The sequence below is a fragment of the Hyla sarda genome, chromosome 3 (assembly GCF_029499605.1).
Source record: "Hyla sarda isolate aHylSar1 chromosome 3, aHylSar1.hap1, whole genome shotgun sequence".
Classification (NCBI taxonomy): Eukaryota; Metazoa; Chordata; class Amphibia; order Anura; family Hylidae; genus Hyla; species Hyla sarda.
The window spans coordinates 391001430-391023599 of record NC_079191.1 but is presented as its reverse complement, the minus strand read 5'-3'; the positions used below and the strand labels follow the sequence as shown (position 1 = coordinate 391023599).

The 22170-nt window shown below is 44.5% G+C and overlaps 1 protein-coding gene across 3 annotated transcripts in view; it reads right to left on the bottom strand.

Moving 5' to 3' along the window:
• The window catches only part of PELI1 (pellino E3 ubiquitin protein ligase 1), a 65549-nt gene that overhangs the window by 31931 nt on the left and 11448 nt on the right, over positions 1–22170 (bottom strand). Inside the window, exon 2 of one of the 3 annotated variants that reach the window (XM_056567980.1) lies at positions 2437–2709. The exons of the other annotated variants lie outside the window; for them this stretch is intronic. The gene's annotated coding sequence lies outside the window, so the exon portion shown is untranslated. The remainder of the gene's footprint in view (positions 1–2436; positions 2710–22170) is intronic. 3 annotated transcript variants of the gene reach the window in all.

Here is a 22170-nt window from a genome sequence, read left to right as displayed (position 1 = left end):
GTATGCTACAGAGGAAATTCTTTTCTTTTTCGTCTTTTCCACAGTGCTCTCTGCTGACACCTGATACCCGTATCAGGAACTGTCCAGAGCCGGAGAAAATCCTCATAGCAAACCTATGCTGCTCTGGACAGTTCCTGCCATGGACAGAGAGCACTGTGGTCAGCAGAGAGCACTGTGGTTAGATAGAAAAGAAATTCAAATTTCCTCTGTATCATACAGCTGCTAATAAGTACTGAAAGGATTGAGATTTTTTAAATAGAAGTCATTTACAAATCTGTTTAACTTTCTGGCACCAGTTCATTTAAAAAACAAAGTTTTCCACTGGAGTACCCCTTTAAGGATAGGATAGGAGTCCTATGGTTGCCCCCTTGTGTCAATATAGGATATTCTGTAGCCACATCTCTCCCGGGGAAGATATGGGTGCTGTGATGGTTTCCGGCTGGACTGGTTGTCACCCAACATTCCTAGAGCAATAAGTCTTGTGATGTATTCCGATGCAAATCCTTCTTCAGTATCTATGTACTATTAGGCAATCGGAACTTAGATAGATACAAGATAAAAATACATGAGATGATAGAAGATAGATGGATGTACTTTATAGCAGTAATCTCCACATTATGGCTCTACAGCTCATGCAAAACTACAACTCCCATCATGCCCCGACAGCCGCTGGCTGTCGGGGCATGATGGGGGTTGTAGTTTTGCAACAGCTGGAGAGCCATCATTTGGAGAACACTGCTTTATGGCTACAGAGTTACCAGCTTGGACTGCATAGATGACAAGTGTTTCCCCGTCAATAATAACCAAATACTGGATAAGTCATGAAAACCACGTTGGGAATACAATAAAAGGAAAAAGCTATTTCCCGACTCACTTACAGGAATTCACACTTAGAAAGCCAGAAAACAAAAGACTGTCCACCTAGAAAGGACCTGACAACGTTTCCCATGTTCTATAACAATATCCAGGAATACCCAGTATAGGGACATTATCAGATATGGCTTAAAGGGCCAGCAAACCTAAAACAGGCTATATCATGAACAGCAGATGCCAAAGACACAGACATACACAGGTCAGACACGGCAAATACACATCATAGACACAGATGTATGTACACACATCATAGACACACACACACACACCATAGACACACAGATCATAGACACACACGTCAGACACAGCAAATACACATCATAGACACAGATGTATGTACACACATCATAGACACACACACACACACACACCATAGACACACAGATCATAGACATGTCAGACACAGCAATTACACATCATAGACACAGACATACGCACACATCATAGACACAGACACATCATAGACATACACACAGATACAGATGTATACACACACACCAGACACAGATGAATACACACGTCATAGACCCATATGTATATACTCACTCACGTCAGACAGATGTACGCACACACGTCATAGATCCATATGTATATACACACTCACGTCAGACAGATACACACGTCATAGACACAGATGTATACACACACTCATGTCAGACAGATGTAAGTACACACATCAGACACATATATATATATATATATACACACACGTCAGACACAGATATATACGCACATGTCAGACATGTATACACACACGTCAGACACAGATGTATACACACACGTCATAGAAACATATGTATACACACACACACACACGTCAGACAGATGTACGTACACACGTCATGTATACACACACTCACGTCAGACACATGTATACACAAACGTCATAGATAAGATGTATACACACATAAGTCATAGACAGATATATACGCACATGTCAGACATGTATACACACACACGTCATAGACAAGATGCATACACACACACGCCATAGACAAGATGTATACACACGTCATAGACACAGAAGTATACACACACGTCATAGACACAGAAGTATACACACACGTCAGACACAGAAGTATACACACACGTCAGACACAGAAGTATACACACACGTCATAGACACAGAAGTATACACACACGTCAGACACAGATGTACATTAAGTCATAGACACTGATGTATGTACACACGTTATAGAATCAGATATACACACGTCAAAGACACAGATGTATGTACACATCATAGTCACACAGACATACACATGTCATTGACACACAGATGTATGTACACACGTCATAGACCTACACATGACACAGACGCATAGATGTACATGTCATAGACACTCATGTTTTAGAGATAAGGGACCATGTCATGATCAGGAGGCCAATCTATAGATTAAGAAAAGGCCGATAAAGGACCATAGATTAACATTAACCTGTTGTAAGGCTCTTGTTACAAGGCAATCCTCAATGTCTTAAGCTCCATCCCACGCTGTAACCTGTGTGCCAGGCCTTGAGTAAAACCTCTTCAGACATCTACCCGCAGCAAACGCCTTCACTTACCTCTTCAGCTCCCGGTAAAGAATCCTCTGTGAAGAGCGGGCAGAGAGCAATACAATCCCAGAGCAAAGTGTGGCAACCTCCTCCTGCCACCCGCTGGCACGCACAATATCCTGCTTCGCCTGCTTTCTTTCACTTATGTGTGTTGGTGAGGCGTGCTGACTCAGCCGGTGGGTAGGAAGGTGCTATGTAAAACAGGTAAACACCACACTGCAACCAATAGGACAGCCGGGGAGCTGACTCATAGCTCATGAGCTTCCACACCGTAATCTGTGGCTTCAAAAGGAAGAAAAGGAAGTGAAAGGGATGCACGACTCTGCCAGCAGCTCCTCACACACACACCTCCTACATAGCACAGAGCGCTGATGGGGAGCCGGCCGCTGGAACACAAGCCTATCGCTGCTGTCATGTGAGACGCCTCAGTCATCAGGTGCAAGAGGCTTTTTCGAGTGCCCTTGCGCGGCGCTGGATTTATTTCACGTCTAAATCAGATTAAGGAGAGATGAGGGCGAAGAGGCGCCGGCTTGTATTTCCTCTCAGGTTTGGTCTAAAGCAGTGTTTTCCCATCCCGTGGCTCTCCAGTCGGTGCAAAACTACAACTCCCATCATGCCCTGACAGCCGTAGGCTGTCAGGGCATGATGAGAGTTGTAGTTTTGCACCGACTGGAGAGCCACGGGATGGGAAACCATTGGTCTGAACAAACTGGAGGCACTAACGGGGGAGAAAAATAAATAAATAAAAAGAGGTTTGTTGTGTGTGTACTAGGGATCGACAGATTATCGGCCAATATTCACGATTTTCTAAGTTATCAGTATCGGCATCTTACCTGCAGATAATGCGGGCGCTTTAAATCAATGAACTGCAGTGGCTTTTGCTGGGCCAGAGACTGCCGCCGCCGCCACCCGCTTCTCTCCCCCTGCCTGTCCTGGGGTCCTGAGTCCAACCACTGATGCTGCCCGATTGCCTCCCCCTGCCTATCCTCTGGCCAGAGACTGCCGCCGCCGCTGCCCCATTGCCTCCCCCATCCCCAGTTTTATAATTACCTGTTCCCGGGGTCCCCGCTACTTCTGGGTCTGGCAGCGTCCTGAGCTGTCACTGTGCGCCGGGCCACCGACTGTGACATCGCGTTGAGGACGTCACTCGTCATTGCGCAGCGCACAACAACAGTGCAGGACGCCGCAGGAGCCAGAAGTAGCGGGGACCCCGGGAACAGGTAATTATAAAACCGGGGATGGGGGAAGCAATCGGGCAGCGGCGGTGGTTGGATTCAGGACCCCCGGACAGGCAGGGGGAGAGAAGCGGATGGCGGCGGCGATCTCTGGCCCCACAAAAGCCGCTGCAGTTCATTGATTTAAAGCGCACGCTTTAAATCATTGATCTGCAGCGGCTTCTGCGGGGCCAGAAAAAGTTTAACAGGGTATACCCGCACCCACACACACACGCACCCTCATTTTACCAAGGATATTTGTGGGGGGGAATTAAAATGCACGGGATATCGGTATAAGTTATCGGCTATCGGCCTGAAAGTTCATAGGTTATTGTTATTGCCTCTAAAAAAAAAAAAAAAAAAATCAATATTGGTCGATCCCTAGTGCGTACCCATGTTATTTAAAAAAAAAAAAAAAACAGGAATGTTTAGCGCAAGACTCGGGAACGATTAATTTATTCACAAGCCATAATGCAGACTCAGGTACAGGTGACACGTTTCGGCCTCACTGTGAGGCCGAAACACGTCACCCGTACCCGAGTCTGCATTAGGTCTTGTGTGGCTTGTGAATAAATTCATCGTTCCCAAGTCTTGCGCTAAACATTCCCGTTTCTTTTGCATTTACCTGGGGCGAGGTCCACGCCTGGTCCGTGCTGCATGTGGAGGGTGAGCTGAAGCATCTCACGTTTTTGTTACATGTTATTTCATGCACTACTGCGCTTGCGCCAATATGGCGAGTTCTACTACATGATGTAATAATTGTGGTTTATAAAATTCCCAGGGCATCCTGGACTTATAAAAGCGTTAAAATTGTCGTTGTCGATTTAACAAACTCTGCCTAAAAATGCAAGTATCTTTTAAAAAAAATAAAAAGGGAATCCCCTATAGATAGATACTGGATTAGCATCATCATTCCCGGGTGGGGGAAGAGTTATCAAAACCTGTCCAGAGGAAAAGTTGCCGAGTTGCCCATAGCAACCAATCAGATCGCTTCTTTGATTTTTCAGAGGCCTTTTCAAAAAGTGATTAGTTGCTATGGGCAATTCAGCAACTTTTCCTCTGGACAGGTTTTGATAAATCTCCCCCTGTAGTCATGGATTTTGCTTCGCATCCGCTTATGGCTGAAAAAAAACGACGTTCCTAAAATATACTTAAGGAAAGTTTGCAACATTCTTAACCAAGTTGAAGAAGGCCAACTCCTCCCAAAATTTTGAATTAAGGATCAGACACCTTGCCCTGATCAGACACTTTGTTAGTTTCTTGATACACTCTCCCGTTCACGAGATATGAGGGTTTATTATTTTGTCTGTCAATTCAGGGAATCAGTCAGATGGGCGTGAACTTTATTTTAATAATGGGAGTGAGGGGCGGGATTATACAGTCAGGGATGTGAATGTCATACATTGGAGGGGTGTATATGCCTGATACAAACCCCTGACTGTATGATCCCGCCCATCACATGATAATTTTAATAATGGGAGTGACTACCAGGTGATGGGTGGGATTATACAGTCAGGGGTTTGTATCAGGCATATATACCCCTCAATGTATGACATTCACATCCCCGACTGTATACTCCCGCCCATCACCTCACTCCCATTTTTAAAATAAAGTTCACGCCTATTTGACAGATTTCCTGAATTGTCAGACTAAATATAAACCTTCATATCTCGGGAACACGAGGGTGTATCAAGAAACTGTAAAAAAGGTGTGTGTTCAGTGTATCCTAAGCTATATAATAATGATGATGATGCAATCAAATTTTTGAAGGGTTGACCATAGGTCCTCTTTAAATTAAAGCGGGTGTTCTAGGACTGAGTGAGTACAGGCTTCACTCATCCCTAAATCCACTGCTGTTCTGGTGTTCCGCACAAGTCCTGCTGTGATATCTTGCAGTCTACTCGCTACATAGAGAAGATGTCTGGACGGGGTAAAGGAGGGATAGTTCTCGGTAAGGGCGGAGCCAAGCGGCACAGTAAGGTTCTCCGGGATAACATCCAGGGCATCACCAAGCCTGCCATCCACCGTCTAGCTTGCAGGGGAGGTGTGAAGCGCATCTCCGGCCTCATCTATGAAGAGACTCGCGGTGTCCTGAAAGTCTTCCTGGAGAACGTCATCCTACACTGAGCACGCCAAGAAGAAGACCGTCACCGCTATGGACATGGCGTACTCTCGCAACAGCTTCAGCGGTTTATTCTTCTACTGAAATCCAAGTCCTGCTGTGATGATGTCATGTACACTGCAGCCAATCACTGGCCTCAGTGGTCATGTGTTTGTGATAGCCTGGGGGAGTAGGGTATATGGGATGTAGCTGTGCGGTGACTAAAGGGTGTCTGGTTAATCCTTGCTATTTGTGACGCCAGGGTTCCTCTGTAATGCTTGTCCTACCGCCACCCTTCCCAAGAGTGATAGGGAGGTATAGAATAATTGAATGTCCACAACCGGAGAGTTTGCTGAAAACAGTCAAAACTTTACTGAAGATTTTATGCAAGCTTCATAACCGCAACAGTCTCTATACATGCAAAGTCTCTTAAGGATTGACAGCGGTTGGGACCTTAAGCAATTTAGAGTCCTTAGACTGATATGTGCTGTTCCACTGGATTTAGGGGATTTGGTTTCGGTCCAGTAGTCACGCTAGCTTTAGCGGCGATTAGTTTAGAACTCACGGTTTAGTTTAGGCTGAGGCCGGTAGGTTTTCTAACGTACCGCGTCTCTGAAAGTTGCGCAGATTCGTCCTGCTAGTCCGGCATCCACAAGAGCAGCAACCCAAGAGAGCGATAATTGGCTACAGCTCCCTTATATGGGCAGGGGCTGAACTAGAGCTAATTGGTCCAATACTTCTGTCAATCACCTTCACATAGAATTATGGGTAGCATGTGACCCAAGGACCTCCAAAAAGGTCCTCTAACATACCATAGAGGAATTAACCTAGTCACATGACCGAAGGTCCTGCGACGCTAACAAGGTAAGTATACTATACATTATATTAAATATACATTATTAAATATGTACATAGAAACATTATAGAATTAGACAAGAAGAGAGGCGACTAGGGGCTGTCCCACCTGGGGGACACTACCTGAACGTAGTAACTCTGACTTTGGGGACCAACATACAAGGTACGGTATGCAATACGGTACCGGGATACCACAAGTTGTACATGCAGGAAGATAAAGGGAAGGCCAGTGATTGGTTACAGTGTCACGTGAACAATGTACATGACGTTAACCCAGCCGGACTTGCAGGGAGACGCAGGAGCAGTGGCGATATTGGGTTTTTTTTTTTTTTTTTAGTGTTGGGCTGTGCTAAAAAAAAATAAAAAAAATTTAATCCTGGAAAACCTCTAACATAACAAAATTGGGTTCAAGAATAGACCCCCTTATCTGATGCTATTCTACTCTGTCTCCAGTTCGGTCAGGATTCCGCCCAATAAATATAAAACACTAATAGACTGTTAACTTATTTCGATGTCCTGGTGCTTTAAAAATTTGTGTATTTTTTTTTTTCCACAAAGGGCTTTTACTGCCAAAATGAGGAAAACCCATGTACAGTACTGGTTTCCATGGAGTAATAGTTGCTGTGTCCCTAGAACAAAATCTGCACATGGATTTAACGTTGGAGGCGAGCCATGTACACGAGCCAATCCAAACCATGCTAAGAATGCCTTTCTAATCCGGAGATATGAACAATTGATCTGAGGAGGAGGCCGGCTCCTGATTCTTTGACCTAGTTACTGAGCAACGCGGATTTGATTGGGGACACGGAACCCGAGCGCACATATTTATTTTGGAGGACATGGGGAGCTATTAAGAGTAAGGGGAACACATTGTGCTGAACTAACGGAAGCGAAGGAAGAGCTCGAGAAGGGAACTGCAAATCCTTCTGAAGAGTCATTCTACAGCCATGACCTTAGGGTAGTGGTGAAACTTCAGCTGTCGCAAAACTACAACTCCCAGCATGCCCGGACAGCCAACGGCTGTCCGGGCATGCTGGGAGTTGCAGTTTTGCAACAGCTTTAGGCACACCTTTTGGAAAACACAGCCTTAAGGGGGAAACGCCAGCAAAAAATGCTTCCCACTGTAATAATAACTTAGAGCAGTGTTCCTCGATCTGTCGCAAAACTACAACTCCCATCATGCCCTGATGTCACAAATTGTAGTTTTGCAATAGCGGGAGAGACCCAGGTTTGGGGACACTGCCTTAGAAAGTCTGTTAGGCTTCTTAACCTAACTGCAGCATTACTGGAACTTTAGCAAAAGGTTTCCTGACTAGTGTGCCTCCAGCTGTTGCAAAACTACAACTCTCAGGCTGTCCGGGCATGTTGTAGCTTTGCAACAGCAGGAGGCACAATAGTTGGAAAACAGCGCTCTAGCATAACTATCCTAGTGAGGGGAAAGATAAAAACAAAAAAAATTGCAGTTTTCCTCCTTGTGAAAGTCACAATATGATCACAATTTGGCCTCCTGTGGCCATTGAGCTCTAGCCCTAAAAGGTAACTAAACCGAAAATGTTTTCACAAGAGAAGATAAAACGTCCACACAGAGAGGAACAGATCACTGAGGGATCAGATTACATGCTGACCTTACAAGTCTATGGAAATGGTCATGGGTGGGCTAAGAGACAACAGAAACTATATGTGCTTAGGGTACATTCACAAGTACATAATTTCCGCAGCGGAAGATTATCAGACGGCTTATGTTGCTACTCATTGACTTCTGCTGCTTAAAACAGTGAGTATTAGATCTCACCCCAGTGTTGGATTAAGGGCTTAGCGTGCTCTATAATGTCCTCCATGCTGCTGCTCCTTCTGGGGCATTGCTATACAAATAAAGGGGAGCAGAATCTCCTTTTCTGTGCACGCTATGTAAGGGAGTTTTCATAACACCTAGTCCAAACTAGGGATCGACCGATTATCCGTTTGGCCGATATTATCGGCCGATTTTCATGATTTTTGACGTTATCTGTATCGGCAATTACCTTGCCGATAATCCGATAATGTCCTGCCACCCCCCCCCACCGCCCCCCCCCAAGGCACCCCGCCCCTATTGCCTCCCCTATCCCCGGTTTTATAATTACCTGTTCCCGGGGTCTGGGGCCCGCGCCACTTCTGGCTCCTGCTGTGTCCTGCGTTACACTGTGCAGGGCAGTGACGTCCTCAACGTGAAGCCACAGTCAGTGCGCACAGTGACAGCTCAGGACGGGAGCCAGAAGTAACGCGGACATCGGACCCCGGGAACAAGTAATTATAAAACCGGGGATAGGGGATGCAATGGGGTGGGAGCGGTGTGCGGTGCTGGGGTAGGGGGGATGGCTGGGGGGAAGCGGCGGTGGTTGGGAGGACCCCCGGACAGGCAGGGGGAGAGAAGCGGGGGGCGGCGGTGGTCTCTGATTCAGACAAAGCCACTGCAGTTCATTGATTTAAAGCGCCCGCTTTAAATCAATGATCTGCAGCGGCTTCTTGGGGGTGGAGAAATAGCCAATAACTTATACCGGAATATCGGCATAAGTTATCAGCTATCCGCCTGAAAGGCCACAGATTATCAGTATTGGTATCGCCCTTTAAAAAACTATATCGGTCGATCCCTAGTACAAACCCACTGATCAGAAACAATTGAAAACTAGAGATGAAGCGTGCAGAGACATCAAAGCAGCTAATCTTTGTCCACTAACTCAAGGAAACAAATTAAAGATGCAACTTGCAGAGGGATGAAAACTGATAAAAAATGTAGTATACAAGTTATATCATGGTCAGAAATAGTGTTATGTCTCATGTACATGACAGCTTATCCTGAGAAGTCACACCAAAGGTTAGTTACACTTTAATGAAAATTAAAGACTCCATGATCAATAATGCTTTTCCCCTACTGTTTAATAAATATATATATATATGTGTGACAAGAGACCTGCATGTCTCCAGCACAGACTGTCCAATATATTGCAGATCTTACACTTGAGTGAACTGTATATTACTGGCTGCTACATGAAAACGGGAAACAGCTCTCAAATTTTCCCTGTAGGTTGCAAAAACCCGCCAGCAGATCCCAGGGTTTCATATTGCAGTCAAACAGGTTATGATCCTAAGTAAAGAGGTCAAATAATGTCGGAGAACCAATGATTACATTATGTATGATGGTGCAATGGATCAGCCCTGCAGTCACCAATACCAACCTTTAAAACCCTTCGTAAAAGGCAAACATGGGTGACTGACAGCGGCTACAACACAGCTGCTTCAATGGAGGCCGATGATCATTCTTACAGCGCGGAGCCTCAATGTATCCTTACTGGAAAAATAAAGGGCATTCCGAGTACAGAGGATCTTACAGGCTTTGAATGTAGACTATTTACTTGCTTCCGTTCGGGTAAAATAGGCATAAAAGCCACATTTTATTAAATATACTCTGCACATTTCAAGATGTTAAAGTGTTCCTTTAACTATTTAAAAAAAAAAAAAAATTCTGACATTTTGAAAGTTTAAATCCTTTAGGGTCTCAGTGCAAAGACCTGCACCAATTAGGAGAATAATCAGGGGGGAGTTTCTGCTTTAGTGCTTTACTCTGTCCAGCGGCCTCATAGACTTATAATCCATGCTTCTCAATCCTGATCATGGGGGGGGGGGGGGGGGGGATCTCCACACTGGGGCCTGCGGCCGATCAATACTTTTGACTGTTTCTGTGACATGTCAGAAGTTTTTTTTTTTTTTTGACAAGGAAACTTTAAAGTGGTTCTCCACCCCTAGACATCATCTTCCCTATCCAAAAGATAGGGGATAAGATGTATGATCGCAGGGGTCCCCAGACATCCGATGCATGGAGCGAACATCACTCCGTGTCGGGGGACTGGCGATGCAGGGAGGAAGCGCATGACATCACAGCCACGCCCCCTGAATGCAAGTCGGGACGGACGCATGCCCCCTCCCATAGACTTGCATTGAGGGCGCGTGGCTGATCGAGGGGGTCCCCAGTGATCAGACCTCTTATCCCCTATGCTCTAGAGGCGGGGGACCCCTTTAAGCTGAGCTCGAATCCATACACTAGACTTCATCTATAGATGACTACAAATAGAAACCAGAAATTTCTCATGGACAGGAAAGACGTTTTCTCCAAGGAGAAAATAAAAAGGTTCTATCAGACAGGAAGGAAACAGGTCACCGAGTCAACATATGAGGCCAAATTCATAATAAGCCAATGGACGTCATGCTGAAAGTCATTCTATGCCGTTTCCTAACACCCTGTATCCGTTTTGAAGAACATCATTGTGTGTTGAGCTCTGGAGTAGAGATAACAGTACTGAAGGGTATAACATTAAGGGTACAGCTACATGTCTCTTATTGGCTGCAGGATTTCCAGCACACCTTGTTTTCGGCACCCTCTCCCCATGTGCCCAATATATCAAACTCATTCGGGGACATTTACCATTGTTCTGTAGGCATTTTTTTCTTAATTTTGGTTTTGCTTATGCGTGACGTATTTATCATACTATCACAAGGTGTTGATAAAGTTGTCTCACATAAGCAAAAACCAATAAATCACTTTTGAATACCATTTTTTTTTTATCACACAAGCAAAAACGAATAAATGACTTCAGAACACCCAAGGCCCATTTTTTCACCACAGGAGTTGTAGTTTAGAAACAGGGAGACTCCAGCTGTTGCTAAATTACAACTTGCTAAATTACAACAGCCAAAGGCTGTCTGGAAATGATGGGGGTTATAGTTTAGCAACAGCTGGAGGCTGCCCGTTTGGAAACGCTGGTTTATGGGTGTTTTCCCTAAGGGAGGGCACCATAAATGTACTAATCTATTTTCTAGGTTTCTTTTTCTTTCTTATAATTTCAGATCCATGTATGCAGAGGACTTCTTCGGATTCGGTAGACTACGTCGATGACAACAGTTTAAAAAAAAAATTTATATTAATAAAATGGTTAACGAGGGCTTGTGGGGGACTGCTTTTTGGAATAAAAGTTCTAAAAAAAAAAAAAAAAGTACTTTACAGGCTTAGTAGACACTGTCTGATAGACTAAATCCATTACTAAGCCAGGGCTTAGCGTTAGCCCCAAAAACAGCTAGCGCTAAACCCCAATTACTATCCCGGTACCCACCGCCACAAGGGTGCTGGGAAGAGCCGGTAGCAACAGGCCTGAAGCGTTAAAAATGGCGCTCCTGGGCCTAGACAGTAACAGGCTGGGGAGGGCCAGTAACAATATGGTCCTCGCCCACCCTGGTAACGTCAGGCTGTTGCTGCTTGGTTGGTATCTGGCTGAGAATGAAAATATGGGGAACCCACACATTTTGCATAATTATAAAAAAAACGCATAGGTTTCCTGCTATTTTTATTCTCAGCCAAATACCAACAAAGCAGCAACAGCCTGATATTATCAGGGTGGGCGAGGACCATTGTTACTGGCCCTCCCCAGCCTAAATAACACCAGCCTGTTACCGCCTAGGGCCAGGAGCGCCATTTTTGATGCTCCGGGCCTGTTGGTACGAGCTCTTCTCGGCACCCCTATGGTGGAGGGTACCGGGGTAATAATTGGGGGTTAGTGCTAGTTGTTTTTGTGGCTAATGCTAAGCTCTGGCTTAGTAAAGGACTCTGTCTATCAAGCCCTTGTTAACCATTTTCTTAATTCTAAACAAAAAAAAACAAACGATGGTCATCGACATAGTCCACCGATTCTGAAGAAGTCCTCTGCATACATGGATCTGAAATGAGAGGAAAAAAAACATGGAAAATTGTTTAATACATTTATGGCACCCTCCCTTAGGGAAAAGGCCCATAAACCAGCATTTCCAAACAGTGAGCCTCCAGCTGTTGCTAAACCACAACTACCATCATTTTCAGAGAGCCTTCGGCTGTCTGGGAAATATATAACTTGTAATTTAGCAACAGCTGGAGTCTCTCTGTTTCTAAACTACAACTTCTGCCATGGGAGTTGTAGTTTAGCAACAGCTGGAGGCACCAGCCGCTCACCGGCCACCTGCCTGCATCAACAACCCAGCCGCTAGCTGTTGCAAGACTACAATTCCCAGCATGTCCTAACACTGAGGACATGTTGGGAATTGTAGTCGCAATGGCTAGCAGCCCGCCCGGTGGTAGTTGTGGGCGGGTGGCCGGGTTGCGGAGCTGGCTGGCTCCAAGAATTACTAAACTACACTGTAATTTCATATTGTAATTTCATATGATATGAAATTACAGTGTAGTTCAGTATTTCTTGGAGCCGGCCAGCTCCGCAACCCGGAACGACCAGCCAATCACAGCCCAGGCCGGGAAATATGAAATTACACTGTATCTGGGAGCCTGCCAGCTCCGCTGCCCTGGCCGCTCATCTCCACGCCGCCGCCGATCTCTCGCCGCCGCCCCCCCCCCCCCCCTGCCACCGCAGCTCATCTGCCCCCACCCCTGCTGCCGCTCATCTCCCCACAACTCCCCCCCCCCCTCCCCCCCGGCAATGAGAGAAATGAGTGGCGCCGGCAGAGGAGAGATGAGTGGCAGCGGGGGGATGGGGAGATGAGCGGCATCGACTTTTTAAATTTGCTCATGTATAGGAGTTTTGTACTCAATGTCAGACCTGGAGCAGACTTGCGACTTTTTGAAGGGGTTTGCCTACGTGCAACTTTCACACATCATAAATACCTGACCACTGCAACAGTGAAAACTGAAATTTGCTTAGGTAAGTTTGCAACTTTTTTGCTTACCCACAAAAAAATGCTTAGGCACATGAGCGACTTTTGTAAGCAAAAAATAAATAAATAAATAAATAAAAAAGGCTCTAAATACCTTGACAAATGTCCCCCCATAGGAAGGGTCCATACGACTCCCCCTATTTTCCCGACGTCCTATTACTCATGGCTGAAGGGAGATTCTGAAGGTTTCCCGGTGAAATGAGGTTGGACTGTCTGAAGCAATGTTCATTACAGTCTGACCGTAATGGGGAAAAAAGAACCGGGATGTAAAATAACAGCTCATAAATCAATAGTAACCTATGGAATGGAAAATTCTGCTCTTGCTTGTAAAGTTGCTCTATTATCTCGAAAAAGCAAACAAAAAACAAACGAACAACATGTACTGGGGCAGCAACCACAGAACGGCTCAATTCAAGGGTTGTAACTTAGTCTCAAAGGAAAACAGCTACATGTACCAGTCAATGGCACTCCGCTATTCATTCTGAGAGCCCATACACATGCATGCTCTGTTTAGGCAAGTGTGCATGTGAAGTCACCAAGAAGAGAATAAGCCGCTACCAGACATCTCTGGCAGAAGTTTAGGCCCTTTTCACTTCACATTTCTTGATAGACTAGGAACATCGAGAGAAGAGAGATTCTTAGGCCGGGTTCACACTACAGAATTTCCGATCAGAATTCTGTTTTGAAATTCCGTTCAGAAATTCTGGTGCAGCATTGCTGGCAATTGGATTCAGCTGCACAGTGCACACTGAGTTTTCAAGGCGGACTTTCTGCCCAGAACATCCCAGAAATTCTGCAGTGTGAACCCGGCCTTAATGGGGGTACTCCACTGGCCAGCATTCGGAAGTAAATGCTCTGAACACCGTTTTCGAGCTGCAGCCTTTGGCTGTCCGGGAATGCTGGGAGTGGCAGTTTTGCAACAGCTGGAGGCACACTGGTTGGGAAACACTGGAGTAGATGGTTGGCTGGTTGGATAGCCAACATCTGCAGTGTATGGTCACCTTAAAGGGGTATTCCAGGAAAAAAAAATTTTTTTCCCATAACAACTGGCTCCAGAAAGTTAAACAGATTTGTAAATGACTTCTATTAAAAAATCTTAATCCTTCCAATAATTATCAGCTGCTGAAGTTAAGTTGTTCTTTTCTGTCTGGCAACAGTGCTCTCTGCTGACATCTCTGCTTGTCTCGGGAACGGCACAGAGTAGAAGAGGTTTGCTATGGGGATTTGCTTCTACACTGGACAGTTGCCAAGAAAGGTGTCATCCGAGAGCTCTTAGACAGAAAAGAACAACTCAACTTCAGCAGCTCATAAGTACTGAAAGGATTAAGATTTTTGAATAGAAGCAATTTACAAATCTGTTTAACTTTCTGGAGCCAGTTGATCTATATATATATATATATATATATATATATATATATAAAAAAAAAATTTCCTGGATAACCCCTTTAAAACAAATAACGTCATACTACGCTTGAAAAAGAAATGACTTGTTGGGTCAAGAAGACCTGGAGATGAAACGCAGACGTCCCACAGATATTTTTCCACTGCTGGGGCCTCTACGACTCAGTTACCAGATTTAGCGCACAGATTGTTTTGTTAAGAAACAAGTCACTACTGAAGTCCTAACAACAACTCTCAGAGAAATCCTCTGAAGACGCTGAAACCATCTGTCGGTCAAAACCATCAGGGACACAACCTTGTGCAAGTCATGGAAAATACTCTCTGGATTTTAACAGGAACTTGGGCTATGATTTCTGAGAGGGGGATGCAATTCAGGTTAAGGGCACAGTTAGTGTAAATCTAGTCCCAGACATGTTTTTCCACAACAGATTTTAACACATTTCTGTGTTCATGCTGATTTTTCCCTTTGTGCTGCAAATGGTGATGCTTCTGCAACATACTGTACATGCTGCAAAATATAAAAAGCCACCGCTCGCTGTGAATTCCGCTCAGGTGTTTTCCACAAAATGTGTACAGAGTTGTCAAAGCCCATCCACATGGCGATTTTCATAGTGCAATCTGGTTTAAAAATTTGGGACATCAGAAGCCATGACGGCAGAGCCAGACCAGTCTGACTTATAATACAGTCCCGTAGGTTATATAGTTTTGATGGGGGGGGGGGGGGGGGGGAAATAAATAAATAAAACAACAATTTGTTCTCTTCCATCCTGTGAAATCTCAAACTATTGATTAAAAAAATAAATAAAAGCTAGCAGTATACGGAAATTAGCTATTTGACTAAGGTCTATGCGACAGAAACATGTCGGTTTTAAATGGGTACTCCGGTGGAAAACATTTTTTTTTTAAATTAACTGGTGCCAGAAAGTTAAACAGATTTGCTAATTATTTCTATTTAAAAATCTTAATCCTTTCAGTACTTATTAGCAGCTGTATATTACAGAGGACATTATTATATTTTTTGGTCTAGTTTACAGTGCTCTTTGCTGACACCTCTGTCTGTGTCAGGAACTGTCCAGAGCAGCATAGGTTTGCTATGGGGATTTTCTCCTGCTCTGGACAGTTCCTGATACGGGCATCAGGTGTCAGCAGAGAGCACTGTGGACAAGACAAAAAAGAAATTCAAAAAGAAAAGAATTTCCTCTGTAGCAAACAGCTGCTAAAAAGTACTGGAAGTAGGGATGTAAGAAAAAAATCGATTCACGCTATTATCGCGATTTTTCACTTGCCGATACTGAATCGATTAAAAATATTTTTGAATCGATTCTTTTAGTGATGTGGAATTTGTATCTCCCGACGCCCGGACCAGCATGTCCCGGGGATCAGGAGATACAAGTTCCACATTTTGTCAGCCGGATCTGACGCGGCGTCGCTCTGGGTGTATGGAGCGGGCTCCGACTCGTGCCCGCTCCATACTCTGCGGCCCCCGGCTGATTTCAGTAGCCGAGGGCCGCTAATACATCACCGCCGCTAATATCCAGCATGCGGTGCTCTGCAGTGTGTATGGAGTGGGCTCCAGACTCCTGTCCGCTCCATACTCTGCAGCCCCCGGCTGTTCTCAGTAGCCGGGGCCGCCGTTAATAGCCAGCATTCGGCGATAGCCACGGTTGGCTATTAACCCTTTAGATCGCCGCTGTCAAAGCTGACAGCGGCGTCTAAAGGGATCTGTGAATGCTCCCTGGTGGGCTAGTGGGGTGGATCGCCCCCCCCCCCCCCCCCCCCCCCCCGCAGTACGATCAAGGACGGGAGATCCACTGTGGAAGAAGCGGAGGGCTTACCTCTGCTTCCCTGCTCTCCGTGGCTCTGTCATTGATAGATCCTGGCTGGACCAGGCTCTATCAATGGATCGAAGATCAATGGAGTTCAATAGAACTCTATTCATCTGTCTGAGGAATCTAATGATTCCTAAAAGACTAATAAAGTGTATAAAAATATAAAATAAAAATAAAGTTTTAATAAAAGTGTAAAAGACATTGTTTTTTAGACAGAATCGGGATATATTGCGATGTATCGTCACCTAGACGGTATCGCGATATATCGGGATATATGGAATCGCCACACTGGTATCGCGATTCGAATTGTATTGCCAAATTCTTGGCGATTCACACCCCTAACTGGAAGGGTAAAGATTTTTTTAATAGAAGTAATTTACAAATCTGTTTAACTTTCTGGCACCAGTTGATAAAAAATAAAAAAATTTTAAAAAAATAAAAAAAAAAACTATTTCCACCGCAGTACCCCTTTAACTAACTCCTAGCAAGTGGAAGTGTTTTATATTCTATATGGGGGAAATTTATCAAAACCTGTGCAAAGGAAAAGATGCCCAGTTGCCCATAGCAACCAATTAGATCGCTTCTTTCATTTTGCAGAGGCCTTGTTAAAAATGAAAGAAGCGATCTGATTGGTTGCTATGGGGCCCTGGGCAACTTTTCCTCTGGACAGATTTTGATAAATCTCCCTCTATGTGTTATGGAGCTTCAGCAGATGGAATTGATTTACATGTGCGATAGAAATGGTCTGCAGCAGATTTCATCATTGACTAAGGGCGCGATTGCCATTGGCAGCAATGCATATCCGAATGGATTCCGATAAACAAAATTCAACAGGATTCAAATGAAAAACAATTTCTCCCCTCTGAAATTGCGTGATGTGAATGCACCCCTTCCAGTAGAAAATCTAAAGCAAAATATGCACGTGTAAGGCTGCATGCACACCACGTTTTTGCAATACAGTTCCCGTATACGGTTTCAAGTAACAAAACGCACGGAACCGTATTGAAAACTGTATGCATTGACTTAACATTGTAAACCGTATGTCAAACGCATCATCCGGTTTAGTCCATTTTGCGTCTTATACGGTTTTGTCCTTTTTTTTACCCGTACCCAAAACTGTAGTCTACCCAAAACGGTAGTCTTGGTCCAGGAGAAATACTGTATTAAACCATATATGTTTTACATGGGAGTCAATGGAACCGTACAGAACCATATGTGCTTAAGGTTCCATCCGGTTTTTGACTTTGCACACTTTATTCAAAATGGAGTAAAAAGTTAAAAACTTAAAAGTTTTTTCTTAAAAAACAGATGCAACCGGACATCATTTTTCAAACCGTATACGGGTTAAAATTTGTACACGTTTTGATACACTTTATTCCGGTTTTGGAGGAATCCGTTGTTCATCAAAAACCTGATACAGGAACTGTATGGCAAAAACGTGGTGTGCATGCACCCTAAATGTACCCTAAATAAGGTTATTTTCCCTATGACTGCTCTCCTCCTCAGAGTGTGTTCTGGCCTGGATTCTTTCTGTTGAACGCTATGTTCAGACGGAGGAATTTCCATAATTCCACACTAATCCCGTTGTACAAGCTTTGCAGAATTCCACCGGAATTTCTCAGAACACAGAATTTTGCCCAAATTCAAGCTTTCAATGGGATTCTGCACAAAGACTGGCCGTCTATTTTAGCGGAAAGCTGACTTTTTCCGCTATCTGATTGGGATATATATCTATATATAGTCCTCCGGTGACCTAGTATATATAGTCCTCCGCTGACCTTGTTGGCCTAGTATATATAGTCCTCCGCTGACCTTGTTGGCCTAGTATATATAGTCCTCCGCTGACCTTGTTGGCCTAGTATATATAGTCCTCCGCTGACCTTGTTGGCCTAGTATATATATCCTCCGCTGACCTTGTTGGCCTAGTATATATAGTCCTCCGCTGACCTTGTTGGCCTAGTATATATAGTCCTCCGCTGACCTTGTTGGCCTAGTATATATAGTCCTCCACTGACCTTGTTGGCCTAGTATATATATCCTCCGCTGACCTTGTTGGCCTAGTATATATAGTCCTCCACTGACCTTGTTGGCCTAGTATATATAGTCCTCCGCTGACCTTGTTGGCCTAGTATATATATCCTCCACTGACCTTGTTGGCCTAGTATATATAGTCCTCCGCTGACCTTGTTGGCCTAGTATATATAGTCCTCCGCTGACCTTGTTGGCCTAGTATATATAGTCCTCCACTGACCTTGTTGGCCTAGTATATATATCCTCCGCTGACCTTGTTGGCCTAGTATATATAGTCCTCCACTGACCTTTTTGGCCTAGTATATATAGTCCTCCGCTGACCTTGTTGGCCTAGTATATATATCCTCCACTGACCTTGTTGGCCTAGTATATATAGTCCTCCGCTGACCTTGTTGGCCTAGTATATATAGTCCTCCGCTGACCTTGTTGGCCTAGTATATATAGTCCTCCGCTGACCTTGTCGGCCTAGTATATATAGTCCTCCGCTGACCTTGTCGGCCTAGTATATATAGTCCTCCACTGACCTTGTTGGCCTAGTATATATATCCTCCGCTGACCTTGTTGGCCTAGTATATATAGTCCTCAACTGACCTTTTTGGCCTAGTATATATAGTCCTCCGCTGACCTTGTTGGCCTAGTATATATAGTCCTCCACTGACCTTTTTGGCCTAGTATATATATAGTCCTCCGCTAACCTTGTTGGCCTAGTATATGTATCCTCCGCTGACCTTGTTGGCCTAGTATATATATATCCTCCGCTGACCTTGTTGGCCTAGTATATATATCCTCCGCTGACCTTGTTGGCCTAGTATATATAGTCCTCCGCTGACCTTGTTGGCCTAGTATATATATCCTCCACTGACCTTGTTGGCCTAGTATATATAGTCCTCCGCTGACCTTGTTGGCCTAGTATATATAGTCCTCCGCTGACCTTGTTGGCCTAGTATATATAGTCCTCCACTGACCTTGTTGGCCTAGTATATATATCCTCCGCTGACCTTGTTGGCCTAGTATATATATCCCTCCACTGACCTTTTTGGCCTAGTATATATAGTCCTCCGCTGACCTTGTTGGCCTAGTATATATATCCTCCGCTGACCTTGTTGGCCTAGTATATATAGTCCTCCGCTGACCTTGTTGGCCTAGTATATATAGTCCTCCGCTGACCTTGTCGGCCTAGTATATATAGTCCTCCGCTGACCTTGTCGGCCTAGTATATATAGTCCTCCACTGACCTTGTCGGCCTAGTATATATAGTCCTCCACTGACCTTGTTGGCCTAGTATATATATCCTCCGCTGACCTTGTTGGCCTAGTATATATAGTCCTCCACTGACCTTTTTGGCCTAGTATATATATCCTCCGCTGACCTTGTTGGCCTAGTATATATAGTCCTCCGCTGACCTTGTTGGCCTAGTATATATATCCTCCGCTGACCTTGTTGGCCTAGTATATATATCCTCCACTGACCTTGTTGACCTAGGATATATATCCTGCGCTGACCTTGTTGGCCTAGTATATATATCCTGCGCTGACCTTGTTGGCCTAGTATATATATCCTGCGCTGACCTTGTTGGCCTAGTATATATATCCTGCGCTGACCTTGTTGGCCTAGTATATATATCCTGCGCTGACCTTGTTGGCCTAGTATATATAGTCCTCCGCTGACCTTGTTGGCCTAGTATATATAGTCCTCCGCTGACCTTGTTGGCCTAGTATATATATCCTCCACTGACCTTGTTGGCCTAGTATATATAGTCCTCCGCTGACCTTGTTGGCCTAGTATATATAGTCCTCCGCTGACCTTGTTGGCCTAGTATATATAGTCCTCCACTGACCTTGTTGGCCTAGTATATATATCTTCCGCTGACCTTGTTGGCCTAGTATATATATCCTGCGCTGACCTTGTTGGCCTAGTATATGTATCCTGCGCTGACCTTGTTGGCCTAGTATATATATCCTTCGCTGACCTTGTTGGCCTAGTATATATAGTCCTCCGCTGACCTTGTTGGCCTAGTATATATAGTCCTCCGCTGACCTTGTTGGCCTAGTATATATATCCTCCGCTGACCTTGTTGGCCTAGTATATATAGTCCTCCGCTGACCTTGTTGGCCTAGTATATATAGTCCTCCGCTGACGTTGTTGGCCTAGTATATATAGTCCTTCGCTGACCTTGTTGGCCTAGTATATATATCCTGCGCTGACCTTGTTGGCCTAGTATATATATCCTCCGCTGACCTTGTTGGCCTAGTATATATAGTCCTCCGCTGACCTTTTGGCCTAGTATATATATCCTCCGCTGACCCTGTTGGCCTAGTATATATATCCTGCGCTGACCTTGTTGGCCTAGTATATATATCCTCCGCTGACCTTGTTGGCCTAGTATATATATCCTCCGCTGACCTTGTTGGCCTAGTATATATAGTCCTCCGCTGACCTTGTTGGCCTAGTATATATAGTCCTCCGCTGACCTTGTTGGCCTAGTATATATATCCTCCGCTGACCTTGTTGGCCTAGTATATATAGTCCTCCGCTGACCTAGTATATAATTTTCTTTTATTGTATAGAAATGCGAATATACGTAAACTGCGCATTTTACAATTGCAGAGATAAGGCAATACAGCTGCACAGATCAGGTAAGGCTCCTGATGTATATAAGAACGCGGCCGTGTACAGCAAGGTGTATGAGTAAATGTCATTTACAGGGTTTTCCTTACATTTCCCCGTGTGCTGCTTCGGCCGTGAGTCAGACTACAGACACAGCCCAAGCTATTATGAGGGAAGGCGACAATTACCTAAATATATATACACGCAAGCTGCTTTTTTTTATGAGGCGGTGATCTACCACATTAGGTCGGTGAAAATGTACATTAAAGAGTGTAGGCCCAGGTATGTAAACCAGGCACATCCTGACATTTCATTTTAACGTTTGCAAGGTTGTCAATGTGTGATTGTTGGGGTACAGAAACCCAGCACCCCCACCGATCATCTGAGCCACGTCTCCGGCATATACGCAATGCCACAAAATCACCAGTGCCAACTCCAATTGTTACCATACCAGCCAAAATCAGATTGGCATATCAAAGCAAAACAGAAGACCCAAATTAAAAGAACTATAAAAGAAAAGTACAAAACCGGAACAGTCCCTAGGGGTCATACTACTAAGAGTAACAATTCCTAGGGGTCTTACTACTAAGAGTAACAATTCCTAGGGGTCATACTACTAAGAGTAACAATTCCTAGGGGTCATACTACTAAGAGTAACAATTCCTAGGGGTCATACTACTAAGAGTAACAATTCCTAGGGGTCATACTACTAAGAGTAACAATTCCTAGGGGTCATACTACTAAGAGTAACAATTCCTAGGGGTCAAACAACTAAGTGACAATTCCTAGGGGTCATACTACTAAGAGTAACAATTCCTAGGGGTCAAACAACTAAGTGACAATTCCTAGGGGTCATACTACTAAGAGTAACAATTCCTAGGGGTCATACTACTAACAGTAACAATTCCTAGGGGTCATACTACTAACAATAACAATTACTAGGAGTCATACCACTAACAATAACAATTCCTAGGGGTCATAC